Source organism: Phyllobates terribilis, unplaced genomic scaffold, assembly GCF_046119375.1.
Source record: "Phyllobates terribilis strain yellow unplaced genomic scaffold, ASM4611937v1 Scaffold_74__1_contigs__length_7073193, whole genome shotgun sequence".
NCBI classification, from domain to species: Eukaryota; Metazoa; Chordata; class Amphibia; order Anura; family Dendrobatidae; genus Phyllobates; species Phyllobates terribilis.
This window is the reverse complement of record NW_027362834.1, coordinates 1,035,353-1,051,679: the sequence shown is the minus strand read 5'-3', so window position 1 is coordinate 1,051,679 and position 16,327 is coordinate 1,035,353. Positions and strand designations below refer to the sequence as shown.

Here is a 16,327-nt window from a genome sequence, read left to right as displayed (position 1 = left end):
CGCAGGAGGGTGGGGATATCTGGAACGCCCTTCCCACCCTTGCGAGGCTCCTTGTACATGACGGCCCGCCTGACTCTGTCCATCTTGGATCCCCAGACAAAGTGAAACACTGTCCTGGTAATGGCCCTGCACACAGTGACGTGTGGGGGCCAGGCCTGCGCCGTGTACTGCAAGACGGGCAGGACCTCATTACGCAGGACGAGTGCCTTACCCTCACAAGTGAGGTGTCTGAGGCTCCAGAGTCCGATCCGTTGCTTCACCTTGGCCAAGCGTTCTTGCCAGGACTTGAGGGCCGCTCCTTCCTTCCCGAACCAGACTCCCAGCACCTTGAGGAAATCCGGTTGAATGTTGAAGGGGAAGGGGGCGGAGGAGGCCGGCTGCCAATCCCCGAAGAGCATGGCTTCCGACTTCCTGCAGTTGACTTTGGCCCCTGAAGCCCGGCCGAACCTCTCACACGTCTGGACGAGGGCGTCGACTGAACCACGATCAGCGCAGAAGACGGTGACGTCGTCCATGTAGAGCGAGCACTTGACCTCGTGTCGTCCCGGACCCGGTGCGGTGATCCCTCTGATCTCTCCATTCTGCCGGATAGCCTCTGCGAAGAGTTCTATAACACAAACAAAAAGAAGAGGTGATAGAGGGCAGCCTTGTCTGACCCCAGAGAGGACAGGGAAGGGGTCAGTCTTCCAGCCTTTCACCAACACCGAGCTGTGGATATCAAAATACATCAAACGGACATACGAACAAAACATGTTACCCAAACCTAACCGGTGCAGAGCTCGGCCCATGAACTCGTGGGAAACCCGGTCGAAGGCCTTCTCCTGATCCAAGGAGACCAGGGCCGCGTGTGCGCGGCGGACCTTGATGTACTCGACCGTGTCCCGCACGAGAGCGAGGCTGTCTGCGATGCGACGTCCAGGGATGCCGCAGGTCTGGTCCGGGTGGATGATCCGTCCGATGACCGTCTTAAGTCGTGTCGCCATCGTCTTGGCCAGGATCTTGTAGTCCACGTTGAGCAGAGTGATGGGACGCCAATTCCTCAGGTCGCAACTCTCTCCCTTCCGCTTGTACAGGATCGTGACCATTCCTTCCCTCAAAGATGGAGGCATTCTACCCTCCACCACCATCTCCTCGTACAGGTCCAACAGGTCCGGACAGATGAGGTCTCCCAGCGCTACATAGAGCTCCGCTGGAAGACCATCACTGCCCGGGGTCCTGCCGGTCCTAAAGGATTTAGCGGCAGAGAGCAATTCGCCCACCATCAGAGGTTTGTCCAAGGCTGCCATGCCTGCAGGATCAAGATGGTTAGTGATACCTGACAGGAAGTTATCAGCAGCGTCGGGGTCGGTAGTCTTGTGGGAGTAGAGTTCGCTGTAGAAGTCGCTGACGACCCTCATCACGTCCTCCTTCCCACGTCGCATGTTTCCGCTCTCGTCTCGCAGCTCGTTCAGGGGCGTGTGACCGGCATGAAGTTTCCTGAAAAAGAATGAGTTACATTTCTCACCCTTCTCCAGATTCTCCACTTTGGAACGGAAGACGATTCGCTTGGACTCCTCCTCAAAGTGCCTTTTCAGGCTCTTCTTGGTCTCCTCCAGCTCCTCCCTCACGTCCCAGCCACAGTGAAGAAAGTCCTGCAGCGACCGCAGCTCGCGCTGCAGCCCTCTGAAGTCCCTCCTCTTCTCACACGCCTGTTGTCGACCCTTGGCCTGAAAGAAACAGCGAAACTCAAGTTTAACATATTCCCACCAATCAGAGACTGTTTGGAAGCTACCCTTGTAGGACTGCCACATTGCGTAGGCTGCTCTCAGCTCCTCCACGACTTCATCCTGAGCCAGCAGAGCACAATTCAGCTTCCAGGAGCCGGGACCGGACGGAAAACCGTCGCCGAGGACACCTTGTAAGTGAATGGCTCTGTGGTCGGAGAAGAAGCAGGGGACCATCGAGTGCCTACTCTGCCTGACTGCCCGAGAGGTGAACACAAAGTCAATCCTGGAGCGGAGTGAGCCATCCGGTCGGCTCCACGAATAGTTCATGGAGCCTCTCCCCATGGAGCCCACCACGTCCTGAAGAGAGGCCTCGGTTACCATCTCGATGAGCAGCTTGGACGTGATGTCCAACTTGGCAGATGTGCCAGAACTACGACCATCCTCCTCGATGGGGCAGTTGAAATCCCCGGCCATCACTAAGGTCCTGGTGGTGGCAAGCTGAAGCCGCAGGGTCTGGAAAAGCTCCAAACGCTCATTCTTCAGTGGGGACGCATACACGTTGATGAACCTGACAGGTTCTCCCGCCCAGTTGCCATCTACAACAAGAGCCCTGCCGCAGATGAGCTCCTGGACGGACTCAAGCGTGAATGCGCCCCCCCTGATCAGAATTGCGACCCCTGCAGACTTGCAGTCACCCCCACCGGACCAGTAGGATGGACCGTGGGACCACTCCCTGGCCAGATGTTTGAAGGACCTAGAGGAGGGAAGGGAACATTCCTGCAACATATAAACATCACACAACTGGGAAGTAAGGAAGGCATAAATAGTCTGACGTCTGAACTTGTCCTTGATGCTCCTGACATTAATGGAAAATAAGTTAATATTAGCCATCATGTAGGGAAAAAAGAAAAAGTTAGCGCAGGCAATACACCTTAGTTACCACTCCGGTCGGGTGGTCCCTCGTCGGTGTTGACTGCTGGTGACGGGATCACCAGCAGGCCCTCTTCCTCCATCTGGTCAAGCAGCGCGGCCTCGATCTCGGCGACCACCAGTTCCTCCTCTTCTGGCTCGGCCACCAGGGTCTCAACCATGTGCTCCATCTCTTCTGGCTCAGGGAGGGTATCCTCCTTTTCGCCTACGAAATCCAGAATCTTCTTTTTGGAGGATTCAGTAGCAGGGCTGTCCTCCACCTTCCTCTTTCCCCGGGTTGGAACTGGGGAGACAAGAAGGGGAAAATCCTCCTCGGAATAGATAGCGGCAGGTGGAGGAAAGGTTAATTCCACCACTACCATGGTCTGAGGAGGGAGAGTGGCTGCCGGGGCAGGGGAAAGGACACCTGCTGAGGAGTAGGGGAAGGAGGAAGAGGAAGTGGAATCCTCAGCAGGGGTGGCCGGGGTGGGGGGGGATTGGACGGGGGTGGCAGGGGGAGGGATCGAGAGAGGGGTGACAGAACTCTTACCCTCCTTTGACTTTTTCTTCTGCTTCGGAGCTGCTGGGACCGTCGCTGGGGCTTTGGCCACCGACTCCTTGACCGCTTTGGCCTTGGTCGTCTCGGCCTTGGCCGCTGGGGCCTTGGTCGTCGCGTCCTTGACCTTCACAGGCCTGGTTGTCGGGGCGTTGTCCTCCGGAGCTGGGGTCGTCGCAACCACCGATGCCCAGGATCTCTCACGCTTGGGGCAATCCTTGTACAGATGAGCCGCCAGCCCACACAGGTTGCAGGACGTCTTCTTCGGGCAGTCCTTCGAGCTGTGTCCCGTCACTCGACAAATCCTGCAGGCATCCTCCTTGCAGTCCTTCATCTCGTGGCCGTTCTTGCCGCATCTCCTGCAGTTCCGCGGCATGTCCGGGTAATAGATGAGGCCGTAGGAGTTGCCCAGGGAGAATGTCGGGGGCAGGTGCCGAAGTCCGTCTGAGTACGCCAGGTCCCTGTGAAGTCTAACAGTCACCGACCACTTACCTGTCCAGAAGCCGAGTCCATTCAGGATGTGAGAGGGTTCCTTCACAACCAAACAGAAGCGTCTCAGGAAGGTACAGATGTCTTGGCCTGGGGTGTGCGGGTTGCGCATGGAGACCGTGATCCTCCTTTCGTCCCTCTGGATAGGGCAGCTACCTGTAAAGGCAGAGAAAGAATTATCCGATCCTTTTGCGCTTACCATTTCCCAGAACCTCCTGCAGGTGTTCACAGTGGCGAAGGTGACGAAGAAGATCCCCGTCAAGAAGGTCTGGATGCTGAGGGTGTCCGACCTGGAGAAGCCTCGATCCAGCAGCATCTTCTGGCAGAACACGTCCGAGGACATGTCCGGCACCCTCCCATCCACTTCCTTCAGCTTCAGGGCCACCGTCTGCCGCATCCATGGCTCCAGGGCTGGAGCTTCGTGGCGGGGCTTCTGGGGTCCCTTCTGCTGGCCAGTCGTGGAGGCAGAGTCCTTGGGGTCAGAATCGGCTCCTGGCTGGGCCCTCCTGGCTGTCCCCTGCTCCAGGCTCTTCTTTTCGGCCTTCCTCGCAGCGCTTGCCATGGCTTTCCTCCTGCAGTTACTTCTTGGAGCTGGATCTGGAGCTCTTCCCGAAATGGGTGGAGCTATGCAGATTCTTCTCCCGTCGTGTTCTGGACAAATTCCCCGAAAGGTCTTTGTCTCGATGATTTTCTTACTCAAAGATTCCACAGGACAGCCCGATTCTTCTCCGAGTCTTCGTCTTCTTCTGGATTCTTTAGAGCTTCTTCCTCCCACCGATATCCGCCTTCCTTCTCCGATGTCAGCTGCGCTCCGAAGCTCTTCTCCTTCCGAGTTCGATCGCTCTCGTCAAGTGTAGATCGTAGCTCTTGTGTTCTTAAAAGAACAGATACTACACTTGATCTTAGCCAAAAGGCCGAGAAGCGATAACCAGAATTGGTTTCCGACTACGGTGCCACCCAAGGATTCTGAAAAGTCCATTTGTGGAGATGGCCACCTGGACTCCCGTTAAGAAGACATGCTGTCAACCTCTAGATCCCTCACATGCCTGCACTTTTCGGCTTGCTGCTGCTGCAATCCACGCGTTTTAGATCTGCATAACTCCACCTCTTTTAGCACAGTACCCTCAACCCCCGGCTGTTCCCACCCGCCTCAACACCGTTGGAAGGGAGGAGAACCAATTAAGGCGGGGGGGGGGTGGAACGAGCAGCTGTCTACCCTTAGCAGGAGGGTTGCTGATTAATTACCTCTCCTGCTGCTGCTGCTGCTGGCTGTCCAGCAGCAGACTGAAGGTGGCTGCTGCTGTGCGCAGGTATATAAAGGCTCAGAGCCTATTATGACACGCGCAGCCAGCGTTCCATTGCCACATTCCGTCTACTGCAGGCGGGATACCTGGATGGCTGAATGTCACTGAGAAGCTCACAGAGACCGCCATAAGCAACAGTTTAAAAGAATGCCACAGACTAATCAACCAAACTTTTTGGGTTGGTTTCTCTTTTATAGTCTGCAGGCATTAAATGAAAGAAGTCAGTGTTCCAGCAGAGGGAGACAACGTTTCAGAAAAGGCATTGTAGCAAACCAAAAAAGAAATTTTAAGCGCAGCAGAGTAACCAGCTCACATACCTGTTAGCTCAGGTGAGTTTAAAAGGCTGCTGTTGATAACAAGGGCATTTGCTAAATAGATGGTGTGTGTGCAACAATATACTGAAAGGTCAATTATATTGTGCAGCTTATCTCACCACCTGTAGTTATTTAGGTGAAAGCTCCAAAACGCTTGCCTAATATGTCTGTTTATCCGAAAGGAAGTATAGAGGGAGAGCTAGATAGATAGCATTGCATTACATTACATTACATGGCAATGCAATGCACAGTTGCTGAAGTTGAACCAAAATGAGCTTGTCATCTGGCTTCTGCAACTTTTAACATGAAAAATCCAATGAGGAGAAGAAAAGCAAAGCCAAAGAGTCCATCCCAAAATCCGACAAACAAGCAAAATGAACAAAAAGCATTGAATTCAATTCTTTCTGATTTTAGAAACTGCATTAAAGAAGGGGTGCACCGGTCCTGGAGATACTGCAATACCAGGTCAATGCGTGGAGTGGACAGAGCAAGCTCTTTTTCCATCTCCCTGTTCTAAAAATCCATTTAATATATGGTCCCCAGATAGGGGACGTATCAGATATTAAACTGATAAGAACAGATACTACACTTGATCTTAGCCAAAAGGCCGAGAAGCGATAACCAGAATTGGTTTCCGACTACGGTGCCACCCAAGGATTCTGAAAAGTCCATTTGTGGAGATGGCCACCTGGACTCCCGTTAAGAAGACATGCTGTCAACCTCTAGATCCCTCACATGCCTGCACTTTTCGGCTTGCTGCTGCTGCAATCCACGCGTTTTAGATCTGCATAACTCCACCTCTTTTAGCACAGTACCCTCAACCCCCGGCTGTTCCCACCCGCCTCAACACCGTTGGAAGGGAGGAGAACCAATTAAGGCGGGGGGGGGGGGTGGAACGAGCAGCTGTCTACCCTTAGCAGGAGGGTTGCTGATTAATTACCTCTCCTGCTGCTGCTGCTGGCTGTCCAGCAGCAGACTGAAGGTGGCTGCTGCTGTGCGCAGGTATATAAAGGCTCAGAGCCTATTATGACACGCGCAGCCAGCGTTCCATTGCCACATTCCGTCTACTGCAGGCGGGATACCTGGATGGCTGAATGTCACTGAGAAGCTCACAGAGACCGCCATAAGCAACAGTTTAAAAGAATGCCACAGACTAATCAACCAAACTTTTTGGGTTGGTTTCTCTTTTATAGTCTGCAGGCATTAAATGAAAGAAGTCAGTGTTCCAGCAGAGGGAGACAACGTTTCAGAAAAGGCATTGTAGCAAACCAAAAAAGAAATTTTAAGCGCAGCAGAGTAACCAGCTCACATACCTGTTAGCTCAGGTGAGTTTAAAAGGCTGCTGTTGATAACAAGGGCATTTGCTAAATAGATGGTGTGTGTGCAACAATATACTGAAAGGTCAATTATATTGTGCAGCTTATCTCACCACCTGTAGTTATTTAGGTGAAAGCTCCAAAATGCTTGCCTAATATGTCTGTTTATCCAAAAGGAAGTATAGAGGGAGAGCTAGATAGATAGCATTGCATTACATTACATTACATGGCAATGCAATGCACAGTTGCTGAAGTTGAACCAAAATGAGCTTGTCATCTGGCTTCTGCAACTTTTAACATGAAAAATCCAATGAGGAGAAGAAAAGCAAAGCCAAAGAGTCCATCCCAAAATCCGACAAACAAGCAAAATGAACAAAAAGCATTGAATTCAATTCTTTCTGATTTTAGAAACTGCATTAAAGAAGGGGTGCACCGGTCCTGGAGATACTGCAATACCAGGTCAATGCGTGGAGTGGACAGAGCAAGCTCTTTTTCCATCTCCCTGTTCTAAAAATCCATTTAATATATGGTCCCCAGATAGGGGACGTATCAGATATTAAACTGATAAGAACAGATTTTTTTGATTGAATATATCTTTTATTAGCACAAAAAATAAGTTAACAGACAGTGTACAGTGCCGCAGCCCAGTACACACATAATTCTACATCACACTTACATAGCATGAGGATACGACGCACTAACTAGACACATCACACCCCTATGCTACACAAAACACTCAATATGAAAGAAAAAGCATGTCAATCAATACAGTACGACGAACCGTGATAAGGGATGGGGATTGGGAAAAAGGGGATGGGGAGGGGAAAATCACAGGCCCGAAGCTTTATTAAAAGACAAGACACATAAGGGGAGAGGGGGAGGAGGGGTTTAGTCCTCATCCTCGTCCTCCGGACCGTCCACGATGGAATAGTCTCTGAGCAGGCTGTGGATCAGCCTGCGGCAGTCCTGGATGGACATCCTCTCCCTCCTCAAGATGAGCCGGTTCCTGGCGACCCAAACGGCATCCTTGAAGCAGTTCATAAGGCGCCAAGCCTCCTGGATGGCTCCGACGGTATGAACCCCAGGGAAGAGTCCGTAAAGCACAGAATGGTGCGATAGGCTCGCCCTGGGGACAGAGTTCCTCAGGTCGTCCTCAAGGGCAGTCAACAGGCGCTGTGCAAATCCGCAGTCCCAAAAAGTGTGCAAAGATGTTTCCTCCACGAAGGGGCACCTTGGGCAGTACCGGGTCTTGCACAGGTTCCGGGCATGCATGAATGACCGGACGGGCAGTCCGCCCTGAATCGCCATCCACGACAAGTCCTTGTGCCCGTTGGTCAGCCTGTCAGACGACACATTTGTCCACACAGTCTCCAGCGTGTCCTGGTGAAGTCCTGTGATGTTCTCCACGTCATCCTTGGCTCTGATGAGCTTGTGGATAGTTTTGGGCTTCCACAAGTCGGGCTTGAGTCCCTCCAGTTGATGTTCCCCCACAAATCGAACGACGTCTCCATAGAACCATGGCGTCGTCCAGTTGTAGGGGAAGGAGCTGTCCCACTTGTCCCAGCCGAGTCGCCTCCAAAGAGGAAGCAGGAAGAAGCGAGACATGGACCTGCCCGCGGAGCCATTCTTGACTTGCAAAGTCCGGCGGACACAATCACACACAAAAGAGGATCGCAGGAGGGTGGGGATATCTGGAACGCCCTTCCCACCCTTGCGAGGCTCCTTGTACATGACGGCCCGCCTGACTCTGTCCATCTTGGATCCCCAGACAAAGTGAAACACTGTCCTGGTAATGGCCCTGCACACAGTGACGTGTGGGGGCCAGGCCTGCGCCGTGTACTGCAAGACGGGCAGGACCTCATTACGCAGGACGAGTGCCTTACCCTCACAAGTGAGGTGTCTGAGGCTCCAGAGTCCGATCCGTTGCTTCACCTTGGCCAAGCGTTCTTGCCAGGACTTGAGGGCCGCTCCTTCCTTCCCGAACCAGACTCCCAGCACCTTGAGGAAATCCGGTAGAATGTTGAAGGGGAAGGGGGCGGAGGAGGCCGGCTGCCAATCCCCGAAGAGCATGGCTTCCGACTTCCTGCAGTTGACTTTGGCCCCTGAAGCCCGGCCGAACCTCTCACACGTCTGGACGAGGGCGTCGACTGAACCACGATCAGCGCAGAAGACGGTGACGTCGTCCATGTAGAGCGAGCACTTGACCTCGTGTCGTCCCGGACCCGGTGCGGTGATCCCTCTGATCTCTCCATTCTGCCGGATAGCCTCTGCGAAGAGTTCTATAACACAAACAAAAAGAAGAGGTGATAGAGGGCAGCCTTGTCTGACCCCAGAGAGGACAGGGAAGGGGTCAGTCTTCCAGCCTTTCACCAACACCGAGCTGTGGATATCAAAATACATCAAACGGACATACGAACAAAACATGTTACCCAAACCTAACCGGTGCAGAGCTCGGCCCATGAACTCGTGGGAAACCCGGTCGAAGGCCTTCTCCTGATCCAAGGAGACCAGGGCCGCGTGTGCGCGGCGGACCTTGATGTACTCGACCGTGTCCCGCACGAGAGCGAGGCTGTCTGCGATGCGACGTCCAGGGATGCCGCAGGTCTGGTCCGGGTGGATGATCCGTCCGATGACCGTCTTAAGTCGTGTCGCCATCGTCTTGGCCAGGATCTTGTAGTCCACGTTGAGCAGAGTGATGGGACGCCAATTCCTCAGGTCGCAACTCTCTCCCTTCCGCTTGTACAGGATCGTGACCATTCCTTCCCTCAAAGATGGAGGCATTCTACCCTCCACCACCATCTCCTCGTACAGGTCCAACAGGTCCGGACAGATGAGGTCTCCCAGCGCTACATAGAGCTCCGCTGGAAGACCATCACTGCCCGGGGTCCTGCCGGTCCTAAAGGATTTAGCGGCAGAGAGCAATTCGCCCACCATCAGAGGTTTGTCCAAGGCTGCCGTGCCTGCAGGATCAAGATGGTTAGTGATACCTGACAGGAAGTTATCAGCAGCGTCGGGGTCGGTAGTCTTGTGGGAGTAGAGTTCGCTGTAGAAGTCGCTGACGACCCTCATCACGTCCTCCTTCCCACGTCGCATGTTTCCGCTCTCGTCTCGCAGCTCGTTCAGGGGCGTGTGACCGGCATGAAGTTTCCTGAAAAAGAATGAGTTACATTTCTCACCCTTCTCCAGATTCTCCACTTTGGAACGGAAGACGATTCGCTTGGACTCCTCCTCAAAGTGCCTTTTCAGGCTCTTCTTGGTCTCCTCCAGCTCCTCCCTCACGTCCCAGCCACAGTGAAGAAGGTCCTGCAGCGACCGCAGCTCGCGCTGCAGCCCTCTGAAGTCCCTCCTCTTCTCACACGCCTGTTGTCGACCCTTGGCCTGAAAGAAACAGCGAAACTCAAGTTTAACATATTCCCACCAATCAGAGACTGTTTGGAAGCTACCCTTGTAGGACTGCCACATTGCGTAGGCTGCTCTCAGCTCCTCCACGACTTCATCCTGAGCCAGCAGAGCACAATTCAGCTTCCAGGAGCCGGGGCCGGACGGAAAACCGTCGCCGAGGACACCTTGTAAGTGAATGGCTCTGTGGTCGGAGAAGAAGCAGGGGACCATCGAGTGCCTACTCTGCCTGACTGCCCGAGAGGTGAACACAAAGTCAATCCTGGAGCGGAGTGAGCCATCCGGTCGGCTCCACGAATAGTTCGTGGAGCCTCTCCCCATGGAGCCCACCACGTCCTGAAGAGAGGCCTCGGTTACCATCTCGATGAGCAGCTTGGACGTGATGTCCAACTTGGCAGATGTGCCAGAACTACGACCATCCTCCTCGATGGGGCAGTTGAAATCCCCGGCCATCACTAAGGTCCTGGTGGTGGCAAGCTGAAGCCGCAGGGTCTGGAAAAGCTCCAAACGCTCATTCTTCAGTGGGGACGCATACACGTTGATGAACCTGACAGGTTCTCCCGCCCAGTTGCCATCTACAACAAGAGCCCTGCCGCAGATGAGCTCCTGGACGGACTCAAGCGTGAATGCGCCCCCCCTGATCAGAATTGCGACCCCTGCAGACTTGCAGTCACCCCCACCGGACCAGTAGGATGGACCGTGGGACCACTCCCTGGCCAGATGTTTGAAGGACCTAGAGGAGGGAAGGGAACATTCCTGCAACATATAAACATCACACAACTGGGAAGTAAGGAAGGCATAAATAGTCTGACGTCTGAACTTGTCCTTGATGCTCCTGACATTAATGGAAAATAAGTTAATATTAGCCATCATGTAGGGAAAAAAGAAAAAGTTAGCGCAGGCAATACACCTTAGTTACCACTCCGGTCGGGTGGTCCCTCGTCGGTGTTGACTGCTGGTGACGGGATCACCAGCAGGCCCTCTTCCTCCATCTGGTCAAGCAGCGCGGCCTCGATCTCGGCGACCACCAGTTCCTCCTCTTCTGGCTCGGCCACCAGGGTCTCAACCATGTGCTCCATCTCTTCTGGCTCAGGGAGGGTATCCTCCTTTTCGCCTACGAAATCCAGAATCTTCTTTTTGGAGGATTCAGTAGCAGGGCTGTCCTCCACCTTCCTCTTTCCCCGGGTTGGAACTGGGGAGACAAGAAGGGGAAAATCCTCCTCGGAATAGATAGCGGCAGGTGGAGGAAAGGTTAATTCCACCACTACCATGGTCTGAGGAGGGAGAGTGGCTGCCGGGGCAGGGGAAAGGACACCTGCTGAGGAGTAGGGGAAGGAGGAAGAGGAAGTGGAATCCTCAGCAGGGGTGGCCGGGGTGGGGGGGGATTGGACGGGGGTGGCAGGGGGAGGGATCGAGAGAGGGGTGACAGAACTCTTACCCTCCTTTGACTTTTTCTTCTGCTTCGGAGCTGCTGGGACCGTCGCTGGGGCTTTGGCCACCGACTCCTTGACCGCTTTGGCCTTGGTCGTCTCGGCCTTGGCCGCTGGGGCCTTGGTCGTCGCGTCCTTGACCTTCACAGGCCTGGTCGTCGGGGCCTTGTCCTCCGGAGCTGGGGTCATCGCAACCACCGATGCCCAGGATCTCTCACGCTTGGGGCAATCCTTGTACAGATGAGCCGCCAGCCCACACAGGTTGAAGGACGTCTTCTTCGGGCAGTCCTTCGAGCTGTGTCCCGTCACTCGACAAATCCTGCAGGCATCCTCCTTGCAGTCCTTCATCTCGTGGCCGTTCTTGCCGCATCTCCTGCAGTTCCGCAGCATGTCCGGGTAATAGATGAGGCCGTAGGAGTTGCCCAGGGAGAATGTCGGGGGCAGGTGCCGAAGTCCGTCTGAGTACGCCAGGTCCCTGTGAAGTCTAACAGTCACCGACCACTTACCTGTCCAGAAGCCGAGTCCATTCAGGATGTGAGAGGGTTCCTTCACAACCAAACAGAAGCGTCTCAGGAAGGTACAGATGTCTTGGCCTGGGGTGTGCGGGTTGCGCATGGAGACCGTGATCCTCCTTTCGTCCCTCTGGATAGGGCAGCTACCTGTAAAGGCAGAGAAAGAATTATCCGATCCTTTTGCGCTTACCATTTCCCAGAACCTCCTGCAGGTGTTCACAGTGGCGAAGGTGACGAAGAAGATCCCCGTCAAGAAGGTCTGGATGCTGAGGGTGTCCGACCTGGAGAAGCCTCGATCCAGCAGCATCTTCTGGCAGAACACGTCCGAGGACATGTCCGGCACCCTCCCATCCACTTCCTTCAGCTTCAGGGCCACCGTCTGCCGCATCCATGGCTCCAGGGCTGGAGCTTCGTGGCGGGGCTTCTGGGGTCCCTTCTGCTGGCCAGTCGTGGAGGCAGAGTCCTTGGGGTCAGAATCGGCTCCTGGCTGGGCCCTCCTGGCTGTCCCCTGCTCCAGGCTCTTCTTTTCGGCCTTCCTCGCAGCGCTTGCCATGGCTTTCCTCCTGCAGTTACTTCTTGGAGCTGGATCTGGAGCTCTTCCCGAAATGGGTGGAGCTATGCAGATTCTTCTCCCGTCGTGTTCTGGACAAATTCCCCGAAAGGTCTTTGTCTCGATGATTTTCTTACTCAAAGATTCCACAGGACAGCCCGATTCTTCTCCGAGTCTTCGTCTTCTTCTGGATTCTTTAGAGCTTCTTCCTCCCACCGATATCCGCCTTCCTTCTCCGATGTCAGCTGCGCTCCGAAGCTCTTCTCCTTCCGAGTTCGATCGCTCTCGTCAAGTGTAGATCGTAGCTCTTGTGTTCTTAAAAGAACAGATACTACACTTGATCTTAGCCAAAAGGCCGAGAAGCGATAACCAGAATTGGTTTCCGACTACGGTGCCACCCAAGGATTCTGAAAAGTCCATTTGTGGAGATGGCCACCTGGACTCCCGTTAAGAAGACATGCTGTCAACCTCTAGATCCCTCACATGCCTGCACTTTTCGGCTTGCTGCTGCTGCAATCCACGCGTTTTAGATCTGCATAACTCCACCTCTTTTAGCACAGTACCCTCAACCCCCGGCTGTTCCCACCCGCCTCAACACCGTTGGAAGGGAGGAGAACCAATTAAGGCGGGGGGGGGGTGGAACGAGCAGCTGTCTACCCTTAGCAGGAGGGTTGCTGATTAATTACCTCTCCTGCTGCTGCTGCTGCTGGCTGTCCAGCAGCAGACTGAAGGTGGCTGCTGCTGTGCGCAGGTATATAAAGGCTCAGAGCCTATTATGACATGCGCAGCCAGCGTTCCATTGCCACATTCCGTCTACTGCAGGCGGGATACCTGGATGGCTGAATGTCACTGAGAAGCTCACAGAGACCGCCATAAGCAACAGTTTAAAAGAATGCCACAGACTAATCAACCAAACTTTTTGGGTTGGTTTCTCTTTTATAGTCTGCAGGCATTAAATGAAAGAAGTCAGTGTTCCAGCAGAGGGAGACAACGTTTCAGAAAAGGCATTGTAGCAAACCAAAAAAGAAATTTTAAGCGCAGCAGAGTAACCAGCTCACATACCTGTTAGCTCAGGTGAGTTTAAAAGGCTGCTGTTGATAACAAGGGCATTTGCTAAATAGATGGTGTGTGTGCAACAATATACTGAAAGGTCAATTATATTGTGCAGCTTATCTCACCACCTGTAGTTATTTAGGTGAAAGCTCCAAAATGCTTGCCTAATATGTCTGTTTATCCAAAAGGAAGTATAGAGGGAGAGCTAGATAGATAGCATTGCATTACATTACATTACATGGCAATGCAATGCACAGTTGCTGAAGTTGAACCAAAATGAGCTTGTCATCTGGCTTCTGCAACTTTTAACATGAAAAATCCAATGAGGAGAAGAAAAGCAAAGCCAAAGAGTCCATCCCAAAATCCGACAAACAAGCAAAATGAACAAAAAGCATTGAATTCAATTCTTTCTGATTTTAGAAACTGCATTAAAGAAGGGGTGCACCGGTCCTGGAGATACTGCAATACCAGGTCAATGCGTGGAGTGGACAGAGCAAGCTCTTTTTCCATCTCCCTGTTCTAAAAATCCATTTAATATATGGTCCCCAGATAGGGGACGTATCAGATATTAAACTGATAAGAACAGATACTACACTTGATCTTAGCCAAAAGGCCGAGAAGCGATAACCAGAATTGGTTTCCGACTACGGTGCCACCCAAGGATTCTGAAAAGTCCATTTGTGGAGATGGCCACCTGGACTCCCGTTAAGAAGACATGCTGTCAACCTCTAGATCCCTCACATGCCTGCACTTTTCGGCTTGCTGCTGCTGCAATCCACGCGTTTTAGATCTGCATAACTCCACCTCTTTTAGCACAGTACCCTCAACCCCCGGCTGTTCCCACCCGCCTCAACACCGTTGGAAGGGAGGAAAACCAATTAAGGCGGGGGGGGTGGAACGAGCAGCTGTCTACCCTTAGCAGGAGGGTTGCTGATTAATTACCTCTCCTGCTGCTGCTGCTGCTGGCTGTCCAGCAGCAGACTGAAGGTGGCTGCTGCTGTGCGCAGGTATATAAAGGCTCAGAGCCTATTATGACACGCGCAGCCAGCGTTCCATTGCCACATTCCGTCTACTGCAGGCGGGATACCTGGATGGCTGAATGTCACTGAGAAGCTCACAGAGACCGCCATAAGCAACAGTTTAAAAGAATGCCACAGACTAATCAACCAAACTTTTTGGGTTGGTTTCTCTTTTATAGTCTGCAGGCATTAAATGAAAGAAGTCAGTGTTCCAGCAGAGGGAGACAACGTTTCAGAAAAGGCATTGTAGCAAACCAAAAAAGAAATTTTAAGCGCAGCAGAGTAACCAGCTCACATACCTGTTAGCTCAGGTGAGTTTAAAAGGCTGCTGTTGATAACAAGGGCATTTGCTAAATAGATGGTGTGTGTGCAACAATATACTGAAAGGTCAATTATATTGTGCAGCTTATCTCACCACCTGTAGTTATTTAGGTGAAAGCTCCAAAATGCTTGCCTAATATGTCTGTTTATCCAAAAGGAAGTATAGAGGGAGAGCTAGATAGATAGCATTGCATTACATTACATTACATGGCAATGCAATGCACAGTTGCTGAAGTTGAACCAAAATGAGCTTGTCATCTGGCTTCTGCAACTTTTAACATGAAAAATCCAATGAGGAGAAGAAAAGCAAAGCCAAAGAGTCCATCCCAAAATCCGACAAACAAGCAAAATGAACAAAAAGCATTGAATTCAATTCTTTCTGATTTTAGAAACTGCATTAAAGAAGGGGTGCACCGGTCCTGGAGATACTGCAATACCAGGTCAATGCGTGGAGTGGACAGAGCAAGCTCTTTTTCCATCTCCCTGTTCTAAAAATCCATTTAATATATGGTCCCCAGATAGGGGACGTATCAGATATTAAACTGATAAGAACAGATACTACACTTGATCTTAGCCAAAAGGCCGAGAAGCGATAACCAGAATTGGTTTCCGACTACGGTGCCACCCAAGGATTCTGAAAAGTCCATTTGTGGAGATGGCCACCTGGACTCCCGTTAAGAAGACATGCTGTCAACCTCTAGATCCCTCACATGCCTGCACTTTTCGGCTTGCTGCTGCTGCAATCCACGCGTTTTAGATCTGCATAACTCCACCTCTTTTAGCACAGTACCCTCAACCCCCGGCTGTTCCCACCCGCCTCAACACCGTTGGAAGGGAGGAGAACCAATTAAGGCGGGGGGGGGGGTGGAACGAGCAGCTGTCTACCCTTAGCAGGAGGGTTGCTGATTAATTACCTCTCCTGCTGCTGCTGCTGGCTGTCCAGCAGCAGACTGAAGGTGGCTGCTGCTGTGCGCAGGTATATAAAGGCTCAGAGCCTATTATGACACGCGCAGCCAGCGTTCCATTGCCACATTCCGTCTACTGCAGGCGGGATACCTGGATGGCTGAATGTCACTGAGAAGCTCACAGAGACCGCCATAAGCAACAGTTTAAAAGAATGCCACAGACTAATCAACCAAACTTTTTGGGTTGGTTTCTCTTTTATAGTCTGCAGGCATTAAATGAAAGAAGTCAGTGTTCCAGCAGAGGGAGACAACGTTTCAGAAAAGGCATTGTAGCAAACCAAAAAAGAAATTTTAAGCGCAGCAGAGTAACCAGCTCACATACCTGTTAGCTCAGGTGAGTTTAAAAGGCTGCTGTTGATAACAAGGGCATTTGCTAAATAGATGGTGTGTGTGCAACAATATACTGAAAGGTCAATTATATTGTGCAGCTTATCTCACCACCTGTAGTTATTTAGGTGAAAGCTCCAAAATGCTTGCCTAATAT

At 52.3% G+C, this 16,327-nt stretch overlaps 4 non-coding genes and 2 pseudogenes across 4 annotated transcripts; all 6 read right to left on the bottom strand.

Annotated features, from left to right (window-relative positions):
• Nucleotides 1-4,508: 4,508 nt before the first annotated feature.
• On the bottom strand, nt 4,509-4,586 carry LOC141196436 (U2 spliceosomal RNA; annotated as a pseudogene).
• A 1,120-nt stretch (nt 4,587-5,706) lies between these two features.
• LOC141196829 (U2 spliceosomal RNA) lies at nt 5,707-5,897 on the bottom strand. Its single transcript, XR_012269224.1, has one exon. It is a non-coding gene; the product is annotated as a U2 spliceosomal RNA (small nuclear RNA).
• A 1,119-nt stretch (nt 5,898-7,016) lies between these two features.
• On the bottom strand, nt 7,017-7,210 carry LOC141196249 (U2 spliceosomal RNA). The gene has a single exon (XR_012268812.1). It is a non-coding gene; the product is annotated as a U2 spliceosomal RNA (small nuclear RNA).
• A 5,564-nt stretch (nt 7,211-12,774) lies between these two features.
• On the bottom strand, nt 12,775-12,852 carry LOC141196435 (U2 spliceosomal RNA; annotated as a pseudogene).
• Nucleotides 12,853-13,972: 1,120 nt separating this feature from the next.
• On the bottom strand, nt 13,973-14,163 carry LOC141196828 (U2 spliceosomal RNA). The gene has a single exon (XR_012269223.1). It is a non-coding gene; the product is annotated as a U2 spliceosomal RNA (small nuclear RNA).
• A 1,118-nt stretch (nt 14,164-15,281) lies between these two features.
• On the bottom strand, nt 15,282-15,472 carry LOC141196826 (U2 spliceosomal RNA). Its single transcript, XR_012269221.1, has one exon. It is a non-coding gene; the product is annotated as a U2 spliceosomal RNA (small nuclear RNA).
• Nucleotides 15,473-16,327: the final 855 nt, after the last annotated feature.